Raw genomic sequence first — 20,187 nt, 5'->3', positions numbered from 1 at the left:
CACTGCTTAGTGAATCACGCAGCAGGCAGTATCGGTCTTAAAAGGCATTTATCATACTTAAAAGCAGTTATCACTGCTTAGTGAATCGCCCCCCAATGTTTCAAGCGCCTTCAGTGAGTTAAAAGCTATGCTCAGTGAGGCTCTAACAAGACATGGGATCACAAACTCGAGAAAACCACAGCACAACTGCAGTCCACTGCTATTTGATCAGTTTTTTCCCATGACACCTCCAAGGAAGTCTCTCCGAAATGTAATGGCCTTCTAAGAATAGCATGCTCTGCAGGCTGCAGCTGAAAATTTTGCTAAGCAATTGTACATTATGTTTGAAGTTACTGTTACCAGTGTTATTTGTTAAAACATGAAAATGTTTTATATTAAAATGTATCTATTGATACATTAATGTATTTATTTATGATACAATATTATGTTTAATAAATATAACTGTTCAATATTTATGTATTTTTTTTTATAACTCTTTGTGGAAAGAAGAGAGATCATTAAGTCACCTAATAACATTACGGGATTACAAACTGTGACCGTTCTTACTGCAATCATTAAGTACCTATTAAAGTGCATGTAGAAGCTTCTCTTTGTGTAAGAGGATACAAAGAGAAAGGAGCAAAGATTCTCCCATTAATTAAATGGAAAAAACCACAAAGCCCCTATGAAACAGCTAATAACTACATTATATGGACACCCAGTGCAGTTGCTAATCGTGTAAAAAAAGGAGAAAAATTACATCACGAAAAATATAAGTGTCAAGCATTACATTGGGAATTTATACAGAAAGGGTTCTCCAAGAGCTGCCCCCCTCTGCACATAACCAGTGTGCTAAGGGTTAATATATGGGATTGCTTGCTATATATTTCCTCAGCCCCACCCTCTGCAATGTTTATAGCACTGGACAACGGACTCAGCTGAATTAATTCAGAACCCCTTCAGCCTACATGTGCGTGGACTTAGGCAATGTGCCCCCCCTGTGAAAAAAGTTAAGGGAGCTTACCTTGAGAAGCGGCCCTCCTTTGTCAGTGGCGCAGCGGTATGTGACATCATGTTGCCATGGCAATGCGTTGCTCTGCGTCATTTGTTGTCGGTCATCATGGCAACACAACGTTACAGGCGGCGGCCAGCTACGGAAAAGGTGAGACCCCTCTTAAAGAAAAAAAAAACTACACACACCTCGAGAAGTGGTCCGGCGAGTCTGTGGACCTCGCGCTCCCTCTTCTCTTCCTCTAACTCCTGCTGCCTCCATGTGTACACACAGCAGCTACATGTGGAGGCCGCAGGAGTTAGAGACGTGAGATAAGAGACTTTTGACCTGTTGGTTTGGATACTGAGCTTTCATGCATTCTCCTCTGGCTGTTTACAGGACTTGACATTTTGAGCTTAAACTCTGTATAGTGATTGCTGGGTGCTGCTTTGGTGGTTGGGGAGACTAGGGACCAGGGAAGTACCTTGTAGTCCTTTAGACCCGAGGGAACGGGCCTGAGGAAGGGGTTATTCCTCGAAACATTGCTCCCCTGATTACCCTCCCCCCATTGTTTTTATTTTCCCCCCACTGTCTTTGTTTATTGTTTACTCCATATCCCAGTGTTCCCTGTCCCCTATCACCCTCATTGTAGGGTTTTTGTCTACCCACTAATGCCACATCACTCCAGGTTTAACTTTATTATCTTGTACATTAAATTATTTACTTTGGCATTTACCGTGTTGAATCTATTATTCTCTAGTCAGTGAGTGCTGGAACCTTAGTTTGTATTTACAATTGTCTCTAGGGGGAATTGGGGTCCCCCTGTGTTCCGTAGGCACCATGCACATATTCATTTATACGCTTTTGAGTGCTGTCTATTCTGTATTTATTGTATACTGTAACCTCCGTTCATTTAATATAACCATGTATTGTTATCATAACTCTGTGCCCAGGACATACTTGAAAATTAGAGGTAAATCTCAATGTAATATTTCCTGTTAAGAAACAGGGCAACCCGGCGTGACGTTTCGGCAGGCACAGCTGCCTTTCTCAAGTTTGGCTGGCACACTAACACTCCACCAGTGTCTCTGCTTTATATCCCCCAATGTCCTCAGGTGTTCCTCCTTCCCAATCAAACTCTAGGTGTCATCCGTTTACATCTGTGGGTTCCGCCATCTTTCGTTTGGCATTGCGTTGCTCCCCCATCGTCAGCGCTGATTTGTCCCCTCTGGATCCAATCCAATAAAAATCCTCCATTCTTGGGGTGGGTGACGTCATTTTATGGGCGTGTTCATCCTTCCATGCATCCAATCGCGTCATCCGGTGATGTGCGACGTCATACTGTGGGCGTATCCCTTCTCCCATCACTTTGTGCAGCAGTTCTTATGTGCAGACATCTCCCAGCATATTCTTGCTGTTTACTGTATGTGCAGCTTCTCTTCTCACCTTGGTGGGAATCAGCAGCACACTGTCTTATAACAGAATATGGGGAGATAGGTGAAATTTGGAGTTTGATCTTAATAAAACAACGTCAGTCCCTTGAGGTGTATAAGAAAGTGAAAAAATCTATAAATACTGTACCTGATTTATTGATATATTGATGTACTGCTTATTACACACAGCGAGTATACTTTTAGCAAAGTACTGTTTGCTGTAATCAGAAGCAGAACAGGACAGTACATACTACTAGAGCTAAAATCAGTAAGGCATGATATTGTAAAAAAAACTATAGGCATTTGTAAGACAGTCTAATTATACAGACTATTGAGTGTTCTGTTATGTGCATGATCTACTTATCATGCTTGAATAGAGAACGAACAAAACCAGTGTATGCGCAAGGACGATAACAGTACAAGTATGTTCAAATTGTAATATGTTTTTCATTTAAATTCATGTAACATTTGCATTTTTTTTTAGTGGCTAAAAGCCCTAATAGCCACATTTGGTTAATAGGGTTATTGGCCATTACTCAAGAGGGGGGGGGGTTGTTTGGAGGGGGTAGGGGGTGAATGATGGGGGTAGTTGTCACAGGGAGGGTAATAGGTGTTAACCGCTTATTCGCCTTAGAAGTTAGTAAAGCACTGCACAGCAATGCTTTTCTGGCCTCTAAGGTAACAAAGGGGAGTAGGTAGTGTAGTGTGTGTTAAATATTAACCCTTTAATAGTCCTTAGTGGACCGCTGGTCATAGAAACCCAATTACTACTGCAATTAGTTGAAAACAGCCATTCAAGTCCTTAGTCTGTGGATGCTAATAATTGTAATGCCACCTAGGGAGAGGGAGAGGGTGGGTGACACAGGGAGAGGGAGAGGGTGGGTGACACAGGGAGAGGGAGAGGGTGGGTGACACAGGGAGAGGGAGAGGGTGGGTGACACAGGGAGAGGGAGAGGGTGGGTGACACAGGGAGAGGGAGAGGGTGGGTGACACGGAGAGGGAGAGGGTGGGTGACACAGGGAGAGGGAGAGGGTGGGTGACACAGGGAGAGGGAGAGGGTGGGTGACACAGGGAGAGGGAGAAGGTGGGTGACACAGGGATAGGTAGAGAGAGAGAGAGGGAGGGTGACACAGGGAGAAGGAGAGGGTGACACAGGGAGAAGGAGAGGGTGACACAGGGAGAAGGAGAGGGTGACACAGGGAGAAGGAGAGGGTGACAGGGAGAAGGAGAGGGTGACACAGGGAGAAGGAGAGGGTGACACAGGGAGAAGGAGAGGGTGACACGGAGAGAAGGAGGGGGTGACACAGGGAGAAGGAGAGGGTGACACAGGGAGAGGGAAAGGGTGACACAGGTAGAGGGAAAGGGTGACACAGGGAGAGGGAAAGGGTGACACAGGGGGAGGGAAAGGGTGACACAGGGAGAGGGAAAGGGTGACACAGGGAGAGGGAAAGGGTGACACAGGGAGGGAGAAGGGGTGACACAGGGAGAGGGAGAAAGGGTGACACAGGGAGAGGGAGAATTGTGACACTGGGAGAGGGAGAAAGGGTTACACACTCACAGACACACACACAGACACACTCACTCTGACACACTCACACTCACAGACACTCACAGACACTCACACACACACAGTCAGTCACTCACACACACAAGCACTCACCCGCAAGGCAGGGGGTCGCACATGACAACAGTGGGGCCTCCGCATGGCAGTGGGCCCCCCACACGGCAGGAGGGCCTCTGCAAGGCAGGGGGGTGCACATGGCAGGGGGGGGGGCCTCCGCACGGCAGGAGGGCCTCTGCAAGGCTGGGGGGGTTGCACATGGCAGCGGGGGCCTCCGCACGGCAGGAGGGCCTCTGCAAGGGGCCACGCCCCCTCCAGAGGCGGACGCAGACGCCGCAGTATTCCCTGATAGAATGGAGAAGGGCCGGTAGGGGATTTCCCCTGCTTAGACCGAGCAGAGAGAGGCACCGGTTAGGGGATTTCCCCTGCTTAGAGCGAGCAGGGAGAAGCACCGGTTAGGGGATTTCCCCTGCTAACAGCTGAGCTGGCCATCAGAGCTGGAGAAGAGTAGGGATCGGGGTTTCCTTAACAGCTGAGTGCTTGTGTGACAGATCGGGGAAAGCGGGAAGTGGCGCGGGAAGCCGGGGGAAGCCGGGGGAAGCCGGGAACACCCCCACTACCATCACCCATGGTGCGGGTATCATGGGAAGCGGGAAGTGGCGCGGGAAGCCGGGGGGAGAAGGGGAGGAACACCTTGGCTTGCAGGGAAGGAGCAGAGGTGCCGCAGGATGGAGGATTAGAGAGTACTTAATCTCCAACAGATCTCCGGCCAGAAAAAATGGCAGCTCGTTGGGGGGTACACTCCTTCTGGTTACTCTGAATGGTCTTGGTGCTGTGATCTGCTGGCAAACAGGAGGGCTGAGTGCTCCGCCGTGTTGTGGGGAGAGCCCAGGAGAGGGAACAGAAGATGGTGTGGTGTGGGACAGGTTACCTTGCTCTTGTTCTCAGGATGCACAGTGTCTCCAGCCAGTAGAGATCCCCTGGGGTCTCCAGAGCAGAGACCCCCACTGACACTCCATTCTCCAGACACCAGGAACAGTGACACACACAGCAGCTTATTTTCTGTGGATCTTTATTCAGCATAGTGCACACAGCATACAGCAGAACATCATAGGCCTGATTTGCTCTCTGCCCTTCTGCTCATGGCAGCTTAACTTCCCCCCTCCTTACCCAGGTGGGGCAATAGGGGGAGAACAATTCTATGTACTCTCTCCTCAAGATCTTCTCTCCGACTCACACTAACTCACTGACACACTAAATTTGGGAAACATGCCTCAATTTGAATATCCTGAGGGAGTGTCTCTAACTTTGAATCATTACAACTCAAAGCTGGATACCGATTGGCTCACACACATCAGGGGGTGTTCCAACCCATATCCACCCTTTGGATTAACATGCTCAAAGGTTTCTTAGGCCCGCCCGTGAATATTGCTACAATACTCAGAGCTGAAATGCAAAACAGGCCAACTGAAGGAATTAACCTTTCCACTGCCTGTTCTAACAGGACTGACAGAGGAAAGGCCCAGAATTAGCAATAGCCGCCGAAGGCCAGGCTATTTATATATATATATATATATATGCTTCTCTCTTTCTGCCCGTATTCATTTGCAGAGTCCTGGGTTTGCACCGCATAGAATCAGCGAAAACTTGGGACTTGATTTACATTACATCGCAATCTGCATAACGACCTTATCCACACAAAGAGCATTGGCTGTCACAGAGGATCATCACGAATGGAACAATACATCATCCAAGAGCTGGCAATATTGGATCACCCAGGAATTTACACTATATCAAGGAGAATATTCATTACACACACTCTTTTCGATCGTGAGTGTGTACCATATAGGACAATCGAGAGCGTGGAAATTAATCCATCATGCTATCAATATACCATCACAGACTGTATGGTTAAGTACAGATCATGAATTGGGACTATGTTCAGGACAGAAACAATGTGTTTTCATGTGAGATGATATACACATCTCAGGATTATATTCATACTTTTTGTGTTATGGACTTTATCACACTACCATCTTTATTGTCACAGGTATGATCTATGACATCTTATGAGGAAACTTACGAGAAGTGACTGGACAGATACAAGTGTATCACAGTATGATCGGAGAGACACTTATATACAGATCTCTTTGAAAAATGTAATACTAATTTGCTTACATATTGGCATAATTATGGAGGATGCTTAAGTTATGCAATTCCTGAGGAGGGAGTTTTAAATGTCTTGTGTAGTACAAATACATTTGTAATAGAGATCTGACAGCTGGCTATCCAGTCTCTGTTTAAATGTATGTTTATGCATTTTTTTGTGTAAGGTGTAATATCAGTAACAACTATTACGTTTACAACTGTAACGCTAATTTTATGTGATTGAAAACATAACTGTTCTGCTCAGTGACCATACATGACTGATGAGAAGTTTATTCATGTTCTCTACTTATTGTTGGTAATGCCCCTTTAAGATAAGTTTATTCTCCCTTTTGACTAGTGAGGTGTATACATAGTACTCGCGCAAATGACGTTTGGACATGAATCAAAGCCTATAGATCGCGCTATTACTGGCATCTAAGGGCAAGCATGCGCTGTCAGGAGCCTAGAGGCTTCACATAACAGAGGTATTTGCCATTTTCTTGATGACTAAGCGCAGGGCGCCAGGGACGCTGACGCATGACGTCACGGTCATGCGCATTTGCATCCGTGATGCACGTTTTCTGCCCTCAGTCCCCAATGCTTCCTCCTTAGACCAGCCCCTGAATGACTCATTACAGGCGACACCTCTGGCCTAGTCGCACGTCCGTGACGTCATGCGCATGCGCAGTACCCCATTTGAGACACCGTTTTGCCAGAACTGCCCTTTTATGGGTAGGAACTAAGAAATATATCCCTATCACTGGCCCTCAGCCCGTGATGCTTCTGTGACACAGTATGCTAATGAACTAGTACACTCCCTATTACATGTGCCACCTATTAAACATCACAGGTGCCCACTATCACCAGCCTAATTAAATCCCTTTTTAAGGTGCATGTTACACTGTCCACTGTACCACTCCCAGTTGAAGGCTAAGGCCGAAACGCGTAGGAGCAGGTCCAGTGGCAGGATCCCCTGTTGTGTCCCCTCTCTAGGACATACTTATGTGCTGTGAGCTTTTCGCCTTGATTCCTCTAAGACTGTGCAGAGTACCTGACATGAGGTGAAGTATCATTTATTTGCTACTACAGACCAAGGTGTGCTTCTTCTGACTATATACAGGCATACCCCGGTTTAAGGACACTCACTTTAAGTACACTCGCGAGTAAGTACATCTCGCTCAATAGGCAAATGGCAGCTCACGCATGCGCCTGTCTGCACGTCCTGAACAGCAATACTGGCTCCCTACCTGTACTGAAGCTGTGCGCAAGCGGGGAGACTATAGAGCCTGTTACACATGCGTTATTTACATCAGTTATGCACGTATATGACGATTACAGGACTGTACATGCATCGATAAGTGGGAAAAAGGCAATGCTTCACTTTAAGTACATTTTCATTTTACATACATGCTCCGGTCCCATTGCGTACGTTAATGCGGGGTATGCCTGTATGTGTTTTTTCACAGTTAGTCTGTTGTCATTGTTATGGTGTACATTTGTCCCCAGATTTAGGGAGACTGCTGCACTCTGTTATACAGTCCATCAGTCACCTTATTTAGCCACCTTTCTATGTCTGCTAGTGGCTTTCTCATTTACACCCTGTCAGGTACTCTTTAGCACGTATATGTCTTACTAGACTTTTGCACTGTCTCTCAGGGTAACTCCCTGAATTGAGGGTTAATCAAGTTTGCACCTCTCAGGGGATCCATGCCTTGTTTTAAATTTTCTGTGCTTTAATTTTTACTTTATGTTCTGTAACTTTTTCAATAAACATTGTGGTTTTGTACTGTCAGGCATACCAGAGTGCTTTCATTGGGGCTCTTTTTCCTTTTTCATTGCAATATTTTATGCCCTTATAGCACCACCGACAGATGATTACATCTTAAATTTCTTATATTAGAAAAGTCGGTTGTATAGTTGCCTTAATGTGTCCTATGGATGCGGGGTCATCTCTTTTTCTCATACAATATATATATGTATGTATATATATATATATATATATATATATATATATATATATATACATACATATATATATTGTATGAGAAAAAGAGATGACCCCGCATCCATAGGACACATTAAGGCAACTATACAACCGACTTTTCTAATATAAGAAATTTAAGATGTAATTATATTACATTATATTCTGAGTTTAACTATATGGTGTCAATGGAAACATCTAACATATGGGCATTAAACCTGCTTTTAAGAATAAAAAAAACTATAGTACATAACTGTAGTTTTGCGTTATTTAGAAAAAATAATAAAATGTTCTACATTTTCACCCACAAAACACAGAATTGTCTCATAATGTAAAAACCAGTTTAGCTGCCGTGAGAAATTAGCTCCTGGGCTTTATTTCATGAATAAATCTATTTTATCATAATGGTTAAGATGTTATGCCAAGCAGTATTTAATATAAATATGCATGGTATTACAGCACTCATCGTGACATATCTTCAATTGATTTGTTCTCATAATGGCTTTTCAGCACACTGTAATTTTGTCAAATATGAAAGGTGCTGTCCCACTTATTACGTTTAGTTATTTCTGTAGAGATTGCATTAACTTTTCTATTTCCATCCAGTTCATTAACTTCCCAAGGAAACCATCAAATGATGTTCTCTTTCAGAGAGATATAGGTATCTACATAAGTAATATTTTTGTTCTCTGTCAAATATTCAGGCTGATATTTACTAAGCAGTTCAATGTACAGCACCAGAATAAACCCTATGGCCCATTCTTATTGCATAGCACTGTTTAGTAAATATGAGCCTACATGTATTTCTCTGCAAAAACGTTTTTCCATTTTTTGTTGATGCCTTTTCACAGGCTTCCTTTTGTTGTGCATTGGCATTCTGGGTGTTACTGTATATAACATTAGCTTTCTGCCAGGGACTTTATTTTTCCTCATGTACAGAACCGTAGATAGTTTTTTATTTAAGTCTCAAAGCCAAAAAATAGGGGCAAAACCAATTAAAATAATGTATCAAATGAAAAACGAAGAGGTGTACTGTAGATGGATCAAGGCACATTTGGAGCCAACAGTATCAGCGTCTTTTCTCCAATGTTTGCCCTATACTGTATGCATCAACATTCACAGTGTATATATAATAAGGTGTGTTACATTCTGCTTCTCTCTCTCTGCATTATTTTTTGTGTTTTATTAATGTAAAAAAAAAATCTGCCAACTCTGAAGTGGAGCAAACTTCTGTGGCTTACAATTGGCATCAGATATAGGAAAGGTTTTTTTTTTTTTTACATTTGGCACAAATGCAAGCAGAAAACCGAGTAATACAGTATATCAACACAAACTTTTCATTTTGATACATTACCCATAGATCCCATTGCTGTCACTTGGATTGGTTATCTGTGATAAACATGATGGGGCATTGTATGTACAGTATCAAACAGAAACACCATTACATTAGATAGGATCTTTTTCTTTGATACATCTTGTGTATACTTTTTGCCCCAGAATTGCTCTGCTTTTGCAGTGATACAGTACAAAAATGGGGATATTCTAGTACAGTAGCTACAATTTGTGTGAAAGAGCCCTTTCCTATAAAATTGGCATGCTTTCCTATTCTGTAAGCCCTTCTCGCATGTCCAAACCGTGCGGAAAAGGCTTTTGTAAAACGGTTCAATTTGCAGCCGTGGAAATCCGAGCAGAATGACAAAACTCGCAGTTTTTGCAAACTAGCTGAATTCTAATAGCTTCAAGGGGTGCGGGTGTGGAGAGGGTGGAGAAGTTCCAGTTTTGTACTGTAATGCCTCCAGTTGTATAAATAATAATAATAATAATAATAATATGTTCTTGTATAGCGCTGCTAGTTGTACGCAGCGCTTTACAGAGACATTTTGCAGGCACAGGTCCCTGCCCCGTGGAGCTTACAATCTATGTTTTTTTGGTGCCTGAGGCACAGGGAGACAAAGTGAGTTGCCCAAGGTCACAAGGAGCCGACACCAGTCAGTGTCATTACTCACTGAGCCACATACCTACAAATATATATATATATATATATATATATATATATATATATATATATACATATATACATATATACATATATACATATATACATATATACATATATACATATATACATACATACATACATACATACATACATACATACATAAATAAATGGGCGTCCGCAGGGGGGGGGGCAAGGGGGGGCACTTGCCCCCCCCTGGATCCAGGGCCGCAAACAGGGGGGGCACAGGGGGGACAAAGGGTACTGCTTCCCGGGCCCCATGGGTCAGGCCGGGCCCCCTGCGCGGTCGGGCACCAGTTAGTTAAATACATTTAAAAAAAAAAAGTTTAAAAAAATGGCGCCTATTCCCCGCGGTCCCGGCACGCATGCGCAGGGCAAGCAGGGCCCGCTTCCCCTCGCTCCCAAAGTGGGACGGAGGGGGAAGTACAAGTCAAGCTCCTCTGCGGCCCGCTCCCCCTCCCGCTCCCCCTCCCGCTCCCCCTCCCGCTCCCCCTCCCGCTCCCAACGTGGGACGGAGGGGGAAGTACCAGCTCCTCTGCGGCCCGCTTCCCCCCCTTGGCCAGCTTCCCGCGCACCCACCTCCCATGTGCCCCCCGGTCCACCTCCCGTGGCCTTGCCCCCCCCCCCCCCCGAGCCCACCTCCCATGCCCCCCCCGAGCCCTCCTCCCGCGCCCCCTCCCCAAGCACACCTCCCGTCCCTGGCAGCTGCAGCGGGGATATCGGGGGCAGAAGGGGATATCGGGGGCAGGAGGGGGAAGCGTCCGGCGACAAGCTGCACCCACCCGGTCAAGGTAAGTCACCCCACCCAGTCACTGTCAACCACTGTCACTGTCACCCACTGTCACCATCACCCACTGTCACCGTCACCCACTGTCACTGTCACCCACTGTCACCGTCACCCACTGTCACCATAACCCACTGTCACCGTCACCCACTGTCACCATAACCCACTGTCACCGTCACCCACTGTCACCATTACCCACTGTCAACGTCAACCACTATCACTGTCACCCACCCACTCACTGACTGTCACTCACCAAGTCACTGTCACCCACCCAGTCACTGTCAAGTCACTGTCCCACCCAGTCACTGTCACTCACTAAGTCACCCAGTCACTGTCTCCCACCCACCCACTGTCTCCCACCCAGTCACTGTCTCCCACCCACCCAGTCACTGTCTCCCACCCACCCAGTCACTGTCACCCACCCACCCAGTCACTGTCACCCAGTCACTCTCTCCCACCGTCATTCACCCACCCACATTCAACATTCACCCACCCACCCACTGTCATTCACCCACTGTCATTCACCCATCCACCCACTCACTCACTGTCATTCGACCCACCATCATTCATCCACCCACCCACCCACCATCATTCATCCACCCACCCACACACCATCATTCATCCACCCACCGTCATTATACCACCCACCCACCCACCGTCATTCAACCGTCATTCACCCACCCACCGTCATTCACCCACCCACCCACTGTCATTCACCCACCCACTGTCATTCACCCACTGTCATTCACTCACTCACCCACTCACCCACTGTCATTCTACTGTCATTCACCCACTCACCCACCCAGGCAGGCAGACACATGTCTTTTGTTGAAAATATAAAAATAAACAGGTTGCATTGTAATGTTTTATTCTGTATCACAATAAGAAAACAGTTAAGTAAAAGTTGCGCTCTAAAAGATATTTTTTCTTGGTAGGTGCGCTATGGGTTCGGGGGGGGGGGGGCGCTATGGGTTCGGGGGGGGCCTGCTCCTTTCATTTGTCCTGGGCCCCATGATTTCTGTTGGCGGCTCTGCCTGGATCACTCGCAGTCCTGGGCTGTTTTTGGCATTTATGGCGCCGTACAGTACGTTAACGGCGCTATAAACGCCAAAAACAGACTCTGGATGGACCGGGACGGAGGTGGGTGGACCGGGACGGAGGTGGGTGCCCCTGGCGCCGCGGCAGGCAGCTAGTGGTAGGCTAGCCTATGCTGCTATGCAGGAGGAAGCGCAGCGCACTGTCATTGGTAGCACTCGGGAGTGATGCGGCTCTTATTGGTAACACTACCTACCAATGAAAGCCGTCTCACTCCCAAGTCGGGACCAATCTGTGCCGCAGCCGGGACCGCCATTGCGCTGCGGTTATAAATTATGCCCCCCCCCCCGAAAAAATTTCTGCGGACGCCCATGCATACATACATACATACATACATACATACCCTCAAACCTTGCTCCAAATAAATTAGGGAGAGATGCCTGTGCTGAAATGGAGCACACCTGAGAGATATGCTAGTATATAATGAGTCACATCCCACACCTCCTAAAATAAGACCAATACTGACAAGTGTAAGGACTCTTGTAATGAAGGGGATACCAGTCAGGCTCAGAACTCACAACCTCTGCTATTGAGGGCAGCAGCTCTAGCATTGAACTAAACTAGTTGCTGGTAAAGTCTACTGTCACATATCTCACAGGTATCTCAGGTGTGCTTATTTTTGTGTACAAGGATTATTGAATAGTATGGGTAAGGGAAGTACTGATGCAGCGGCCGTTATTCGAACACATCACGTCGCCGATTTTGAGTTCTCTGCTGTTCCCCACGCAGCATGAACGCGGCCAATCGCCCCAGGCACCCGCGCTTATCGCGGATGTTTTGTTTGAATTTCATGGATCCTGTTTCTTCGTTTGCAATAAAATGGATGAATTGTAATGTGTACAGTGCTGTGCTACTGTGCTAATTTCATGTTTTTAATAGCCAGAACACTAAAATTCGTGTTTCTGCACTCGCCGCGCTCGCATCTTAGTGCGGGAAAGCTGGAATTCATCCCGCGGTTTCAAATCGGGATTCCGATGTACATGACGTGTGAAGTGTTAGAATAATGGCCGCTGCATCTGTAAATCCCGAATGGGTGCTCTAATGACTAACAGTGTAGATGTGGATTCTATATATGAGCAGATAAGTCCCAAACCGAGATGAGTTAATAACATGGAACAATTCTAAAAACCAACTCTTCAGTCCAATTGAATCTGGAAGCCCAGTATTCTGTGGTGTGCTTGATAGTATATATTCACCAGAAAACTGCCCAGAGTTCTTATATATAGGAGAAAGTACAGCTGACCTGGTGTGTTCCAACATGAGGTCCGTGTCCCTGGTACTCTCCAACGGGGCTACTCCGTCTGCTCCCGTACCCCCATACTAAGCAGATTTCACTTGTGAGAACCACACTGGCTCAATGCGGCCCGGGGTCCAGATGTAAGGGAAAAAGGAGTACAGCTGACCTTATCTGTCTTCGCGTGGGGTGCATGTCCACTGTACTCTCCAGCAAGGCTATGCCGTCAACTCCTACTGTATAGCTCCGAAGTGACAGGTTAGTTCCGGTACACCACACAGGGTTATCCGTCTTTGTGTGGGGTCCGTATCCACGGTATTCTTCCACAGGGCTGTGCCGTCCTCTCTCGCAGCGCCGAAGTACACCGACTTGTTCCGGAATACCGCACTGGCTACGGAATGGCAAACAAAGTCCCTAGCTGAGTCTCAGGGAGGTATACTCACATCCTGACAGCGAAGTGAAGGCTTCTGTTCCTTTGCGTGCATCAATCAAAAAAGAGAGTAGATATAGAGAAAAAAGATCGAGCACTACAGATATTCAAACTAGGCAAGTAGCAGTTAAAAAAATATTCATTTATTGGGCATGACAGCCAGAATCTAAAAACAGCAAGGATCATCTGACGCCTCTATGGCGCTTTATAAAAGAGTGATTCATGTCTGGCAAACAACCCTATTAGTAGTATCTTCCCCGTGGACCCTACCAACCGAATTGTGCCATATATGTTTAAACATACTACACTGTATGTTTTTATTTTCTCCTTGTTTCTGCACTCCACCCGGATCAATTACTTGCGCCCAGGAGAACCTATGCCCAGAACAGTTTAACAGTCTAAGGACCCTTGTGATGAAGTGGGTACTGTTGTCAGGCCCAATACCTATAACCTCTGCTATTCAGGACAGTAGCCCTAACATTGAACTAAACCAGATATTGGGAAATGTTACTGTCACAGCATAGTGCTGAGCTTTACTACTGACACATATAGCCCCCAAGCCTTGGCTTCCTTTACAGCAGCAATGCAAGCGGTCCATTTTTTATTAAACTTTTTTTACACAGGATTTAAGCGGGGGTCTCCTGAGCTGAACCCCATTCATTCCACTCCAGGGACTCCCTGCTTCCCGAGATACTTACCTTCATATGTGTTGCCGGTAGCTTTGCACTGTGTAAAGGTCTTGGTCACGTGGGCCCATAGGAAGGCGCACCAGATGACATCACTGCTTCTTATTGGTCGAGCTTTGTATGCTGCTCCTGCTACCGGCACCCCCTATGGAGGGAAGTATTTCGGGAAGCAGTGGGTCCCTGCAGCTGAAACTAATGGGTTTCAGCAATTGAGACGTCCTGCTTCAATTATTTATTTATTATTTATAGTCTCTGTATCACTTCCTGACTATACAGGCTAGGCTAATTAGCTCATTAACTAGCAGCTGAACAGACCTTTCCAGGAGGGTTAACTCTATGAGAGCTGTAAAGTCCCACAACTGCCCCATTCTAGCCCTTAGAGGGCAGTGATGGCATCACATATCCCTCCCCCCAGCGAAACATTGTCCTGTGAGCGGCCCGTGCACTATTCCCGGGCACCAACCTCTTTGTCAGACATGTCTGACATCCACCACTTCTTAAAGTTTTTCTTCATATTGGACCTCCTGCTGAGCAGTAATAGAGTCCAGCGTAGTGTCTTCAGAGCTTTGAGCTCTTCGCCTAGGTCACGCTGTTGTTTCTCTGCCTTCTTGCGGCCAGCACGCTCAGACTCCAGGTCCTTCCTCAGGTCTTGAAGCTGTACTTCTATACTTCTTTTCTGACTCAAGGCAGCTGCCAATTCAATTCCTCTCAGTTCCTTCATCTCTTCCTGGTGCTTGCTCTGGGTTTGTGTCAGCGCATCCTTCAGATTTTGGATCTCTGTAGTTTTTATCATTAGGATTGCTGCTGCTTCTGTTTTCCACGCCTCTTTCTCCTGGGAGTACTGATTTTTGGTGATGGAGCAGGCTCTCTGCTTCTTCAGCTCTTTCTCCAACTTGAGGTTGTCCTCCTTTATAGCTGTGAGTTGATGGGGTGTGTTTTCAGTTATCCGCTTTAGCTCTAGAAGCCTTTTATCCAACTTCAGTTTTTCAGATTCCAAGGTTTGGACATTTTTAGTTTTTTTCGTATTCTGCTTCCAGTGATGCTCGGGTAAGGCTCAGGGTGGCCTTCAGTTCATCATGCTGCTCGGCGGGGACCCACTGGGTACTCAGTCACTCCTGTAGCACTTGCTGCTTTACTTTACCCAGCTCTATTTTTAACGTGCAGACCTCTCGCTGAGAAACTTATAGCTTGCCGATGAGGCGTTGAACGTCTTGTTAGGACGCCTCATATAACCGTTTCCAGTCATCACTCTTTTGGTCTGACTCACTTGGATTTCTGCTTATGGCGGTATCGGTAGCCTTTGTCATACCAAGGCAAGTTGTCACTCCTGTGACGATTGCGCCAAGCGCTCTGTGTTGTAGTCCACCTCTGGTCTTTTCTGATGCCACGGGGTAAACTTTCCCTGTAGCTTCTGTTGCACACGTAGGTTGTCCTTTACGTGGGGCCATATAGGAGTCCTCATCGTCCTCTTCTGAACTGCAAGAACTGAGCTGAACCGTAGAAACCCAGCGCGAACTATGCCCCACAGAAAAGTTACATTCCATTGGTTCTGCGTTCCGAGGGCAAACTGCGGCCACATGTCCAAGTTCATGGCATCTGTAGCACTCTATATGCCTTCCAAAACTGGGTCGATGTTTTGTCTCCAGTCTACTGGGAACAATGAGACCAGAGTCCCTCCTAGGTGCTGTGGGACTTCCTACTCTTTTACGCAAGTCACTGAGTCCTTGGGGATTCCTATTCGGATGAACAGTCTTATCGGACCTCCTGGAGCGCAGGAAGCGAGAACCGGAACACTCATCTGGACTTGAACTCTTGGACATCTCCTCGGCAGTCAAGTAATATTCGACTAAAGCGACCAACTGCTCGGCGTCTTTGGGGTTCACTCTGGCTCACCCACTTATGGATGGTGCAGGGGAGACCCCTCATGAACCGGTCTATAACGACTCTTTCGACAACTGCAGCGGTGGAACATACCTCAGGCTGGAGCCACTTCCTTGCAGAGTGTATAAAGTTATAGAGTTGAGAGTCTTCTCTATATCATAACGCCAGGAATGGAACCGTTGGGCCCGAACCACGAGGGTGACCCATAGCCGTGCCATAATCTCCGCCTTCAGGGTGTCATAGTCTTTAGCTTGCTCGGGCTCTAAGTCATAATAGGCTTTTTGTGAGTCACCCACCAGGAAGGGAGCAATCATTCCCGCCCACTCCTCAGCTGGCCACCCTTCGCGTACTGCGGTGCGCTCGAAAATTGACAGGTACGCGTCATCGTCCATCGTCATTTTCTGAATGAGGTGCGTTTTTACCTGGTGAGCGACCTGTGGGGCCACTCTAGTCTGGGCGGTAATTTTCTCTCCCAACACTCGGAGCTCCTGGTGTAGGCGAAGTTGGGCCTCGTGTTGCTCTTCTTTTAGCGTCTGATGTAGGGACAGCGCCATCTGCTGTACTAACGCCGCAGTATTTTCAGTTTGTGACTTTGTCATCTGTTGTAAACTCTCATTATAGGATTTTGACATCTCCTCTTGGGTCTTTGCCAATTGCTGCAAACTCCGCATTAGGATAGCAGCATTTTCTGTTTGTTTGTACTGAAGCGAGGTCAGAAATTCCTCCATTTTCCACTTTCACTGCCTTGTGGACTGCCCGCATAAAACTCCACCAATTGTGATGTCTCAGTCCCAGCGTTGGATCTTTTGTCCAGATCAAAGGCAGGAAACACTGTACTTTCTAAGCAGGGGTTTATTTACAGGGTTCAAAGCAGGTACAGGATTAACTCATAACATAAAACAGAAACAAAAAACCTAACACCTTCCAGGAGTACTGACTAATACTGCTTAGTCCCTAACTAATCGTGGGAGAACTAAACTCTTTCCCCACTTTACCCAGTGTACCTGCAGAAGCTCCCCTTTCAGTCTCTCACAGGGCTGTCTGTGTGTGCCTTCAGATCAGACTAGCAGCGGCGTCTCTCACCCTCTCTGTGTCACTCTCAACAGTGTGCCTCTGGCAGCATGGGGGGGGGGGGGAGTCTCTGTATCATTTCCTGACTATACAGGCTAGGCTAATTAGCTCATTAACCAGCAGCTGAACAGACCTTTCCAGGAGGGTTAACTCTATGAGAGCTGTAAAGTCCCACAACTGCCCCATTCTAGCCCTTAGAGGGCAGTGATGGCATCACATATCCCTCCCCCCAGCGAAACATTGTCCTGTGAGCGGCCCGTGCACTATTCCCGTGCACCAACCTCTTTGTCAGACATGTCTGACATCCACCACTTCTTAAAGTTTTTCTTCATATTGGACCTCCTGCTGAGCAGTAATAGAGTCCAGCGTAGTGTCTTCAGAGCTTTGAGCTCTTCGCCTAGGTCACGCTGTTGTTTCTCTGCCTTCTTGCGGCCAGCACGCTCAGACTCCAGGTCCTTCCTCAGGTCTTGAAGCTGTACTTCTATACTTCTTTTCTGACTCAAGGCAGCTGCCAATTCAATTCCTCTCAGTTCCTTCATCTCTTCCTGGTGCTTGCTCTGGGTTTGTGTCAGCGCATCCTTCAGATTTTGGATCTCTGTAGTTTTTATCATTAGGATTGCTGCTGCTTCTGTTTTCCACGCCTCTTTCTCCTGGGAGTACTGATTTTTGGTGATGGAGCAGGCTCTCTGCTTCTTCAGCTCTTTCTCCAACTTGAGGTTGTCCTCCTTTATAGCTGTGAGTTGATGGGGTGTGTTTTCAGTTATCCGCTTTAGCTCTAGAAGCCTTTTATCCAACTTCAGTTTTTCAGATTCCAAGGTTTGGACATTTTTAGTTTTTTTCGTATTCTGCTTCCAGTGATGCTCGGGTAAGGCTCAGGGTGGCCTTCAGTTCATCATGCTGCTCGGCGGGGACCCACTGGGTACTCAGTCACTCCTGTAGCACTTGCTGCTTTACTTTACCCAGCTCTATTTTTAACGTGCAGACCTCTCGCTGAGAAACTTATAGCTTGCCGATGAGGCGTTGAACGTCTTGTTAGGACGCCTCATATAACCGTTTCCAGTCATCACTCTTTTGGTCTGACTCACTTGGATTTCTGCTTATGGCGGTATCGGTAGCCTTTGTCATACCAAGGCAAGTTGTCACTCCTGTGACGATTGCGCCAAGCGCTCTGTGTTGTAGTCCACCTCTGGTCTTTTCTGATGCCACGGGGTAAACTTTCCCTGCAGCTTCTGTTGCACACGTAGGTTGTCCTTTACGTGGGGCCATATAGGAGTCCTCATCGTCCTCTTCTGAACTGCAAGAACTGAGCTGAACCGTAGAAACCCAGCGCGAACTATGCCCCACAGAAAAGTTACATTCCATTGGTTCTGCGTTCCGAGGGCAAACTGCGGCCACATGTCCAAGTTCATGGCATCTGTAGCACTCTATATGCCTTCCAAAACTGGGTCGATGTTTTGTCTCCAGTCTACTGGGAACAATGAGACCAGAGTCCCTCCTAGGTGCTGTGGGACTTCCTACTCTTTTACGCAAGTCACTGAGTCCTTGGGGATTCCTATTCGGATGAACAGTCTTATCGGACCTCCTGGAGCGCAGGAAGCGAGAACCGGAACACTCATCTGGACTTGAACTCTTGGACATCTCCTCGGCAGTCAAGTAATATTCGACTAAAGCGACCAACTGCTCGGCGTCTTTGGGGTTCACTCTGGCTCACCCACTTATGGATGGTGCAGGGGAGACCCCTCATGAACCGGTTTATAACGACTCTTTCGACAACTGCAGCGGTGGAACATACCTCAGGCTGGAGCCACTTCCTTGCAGAGTGTATAAAGTTATAGAGTTGAGAGTCTTCTCTATATCATAACGCCAGGAATGGAACCGTTGGGCCCGAACCACGAGGGTGACCCATAGCCGTGCCATAATCTCCGCCTTCAGGGTGTCATAGTCTTTAGCTTGCTCGGGCTCTAAGTCATAATAGGCTTTTTGTGAGTCACCCACCAGGAAGGGAGCAATCATTCCCGCCCACTCCTCAGCTGGCCACCCTTCGCGTACTGCGGTGCGCTCGAAAATTGACAGGTACGCGTCATCGTCCATCGTCATTTTCTGAATGAGGTGCGTTTTTACCTGGTGAGCGACCTGTGGGGCCACTCTAGTCTGGGCGGTAATTTTCTCTCCCAACACTCGGAGCTCCTGGTGTAGGCGAAGTTGGGCCTCGTGTTGCTCTTCTTTTAGCGTCTGATGTAGGGACAGCGCCATCTGCTGTACTAACGCCGCAGTATTTTCAGTTTGTGACTTTGTCATCTGTTGTAAACTCTCATTATAGGATTTTGACATCTCCTCTTGGGTCTTTGCCAATTGCTGCAAACTCCGCATTAGGATAGCAGCATTTTCTGTTTGTTTGTACTGAAGCGAGGTCAGAAATTCCTCCATTTTCCACTTTCACTGCCTTGTGGACTGCCCGCATAAAACTCCACCAATTGTGATGTCTCAGTCCCAGCGTTGGATCTTTTGTCCAGATCAAAGGCAGGAAACACTGTACTTTCTAAGCAGGGGTTTATTTACAGGGTTCAAAGCAGGTACAGGATTAACTCATAACATAAAACAGAAACAAAAAACCTAACACCTTCCAGGAGTACTGACTAATACTGCTTAGTCCCTAACTAATCGTGGGAGAACTAAACTCTTTCCCCACTTTACCCAGTGTACCTGCAGAAGCTCCCCTTTCAGTCTCTCACAGGGCTGTCTGTGTGTGCCTTCAGATCAGACTAGCAGCAGCGTCTCTCACCCTCTCTGTGTCACTCTCAACAGTGTGCCTCTGGCAGCATGGGGGGGGGGAGTCTCTGTATCATTTCCTGACTATACAGGCTAGGCTAATTAGCTAATTAACTAGCAGATGAAC

The sequence above is a fragment of the Ascaphus truei genome, chromosome 4 (genome assembly GCF_040206685.1).
Source record: "Ascaphus truei isolate aAscTru1 chromosome 4, aAscTru1.hap1, whole genome shotgun sequence".
Classification (NCBI taxonomy): domain Eukaryota; kingdom Metazoa; phylum Chordata; class Amphibia; order Anura; family Ascaphidae; genus Ascaphus; species Ascaphus truei.
Note: the sequence above shows the minus strand (reverse complement) of the source record.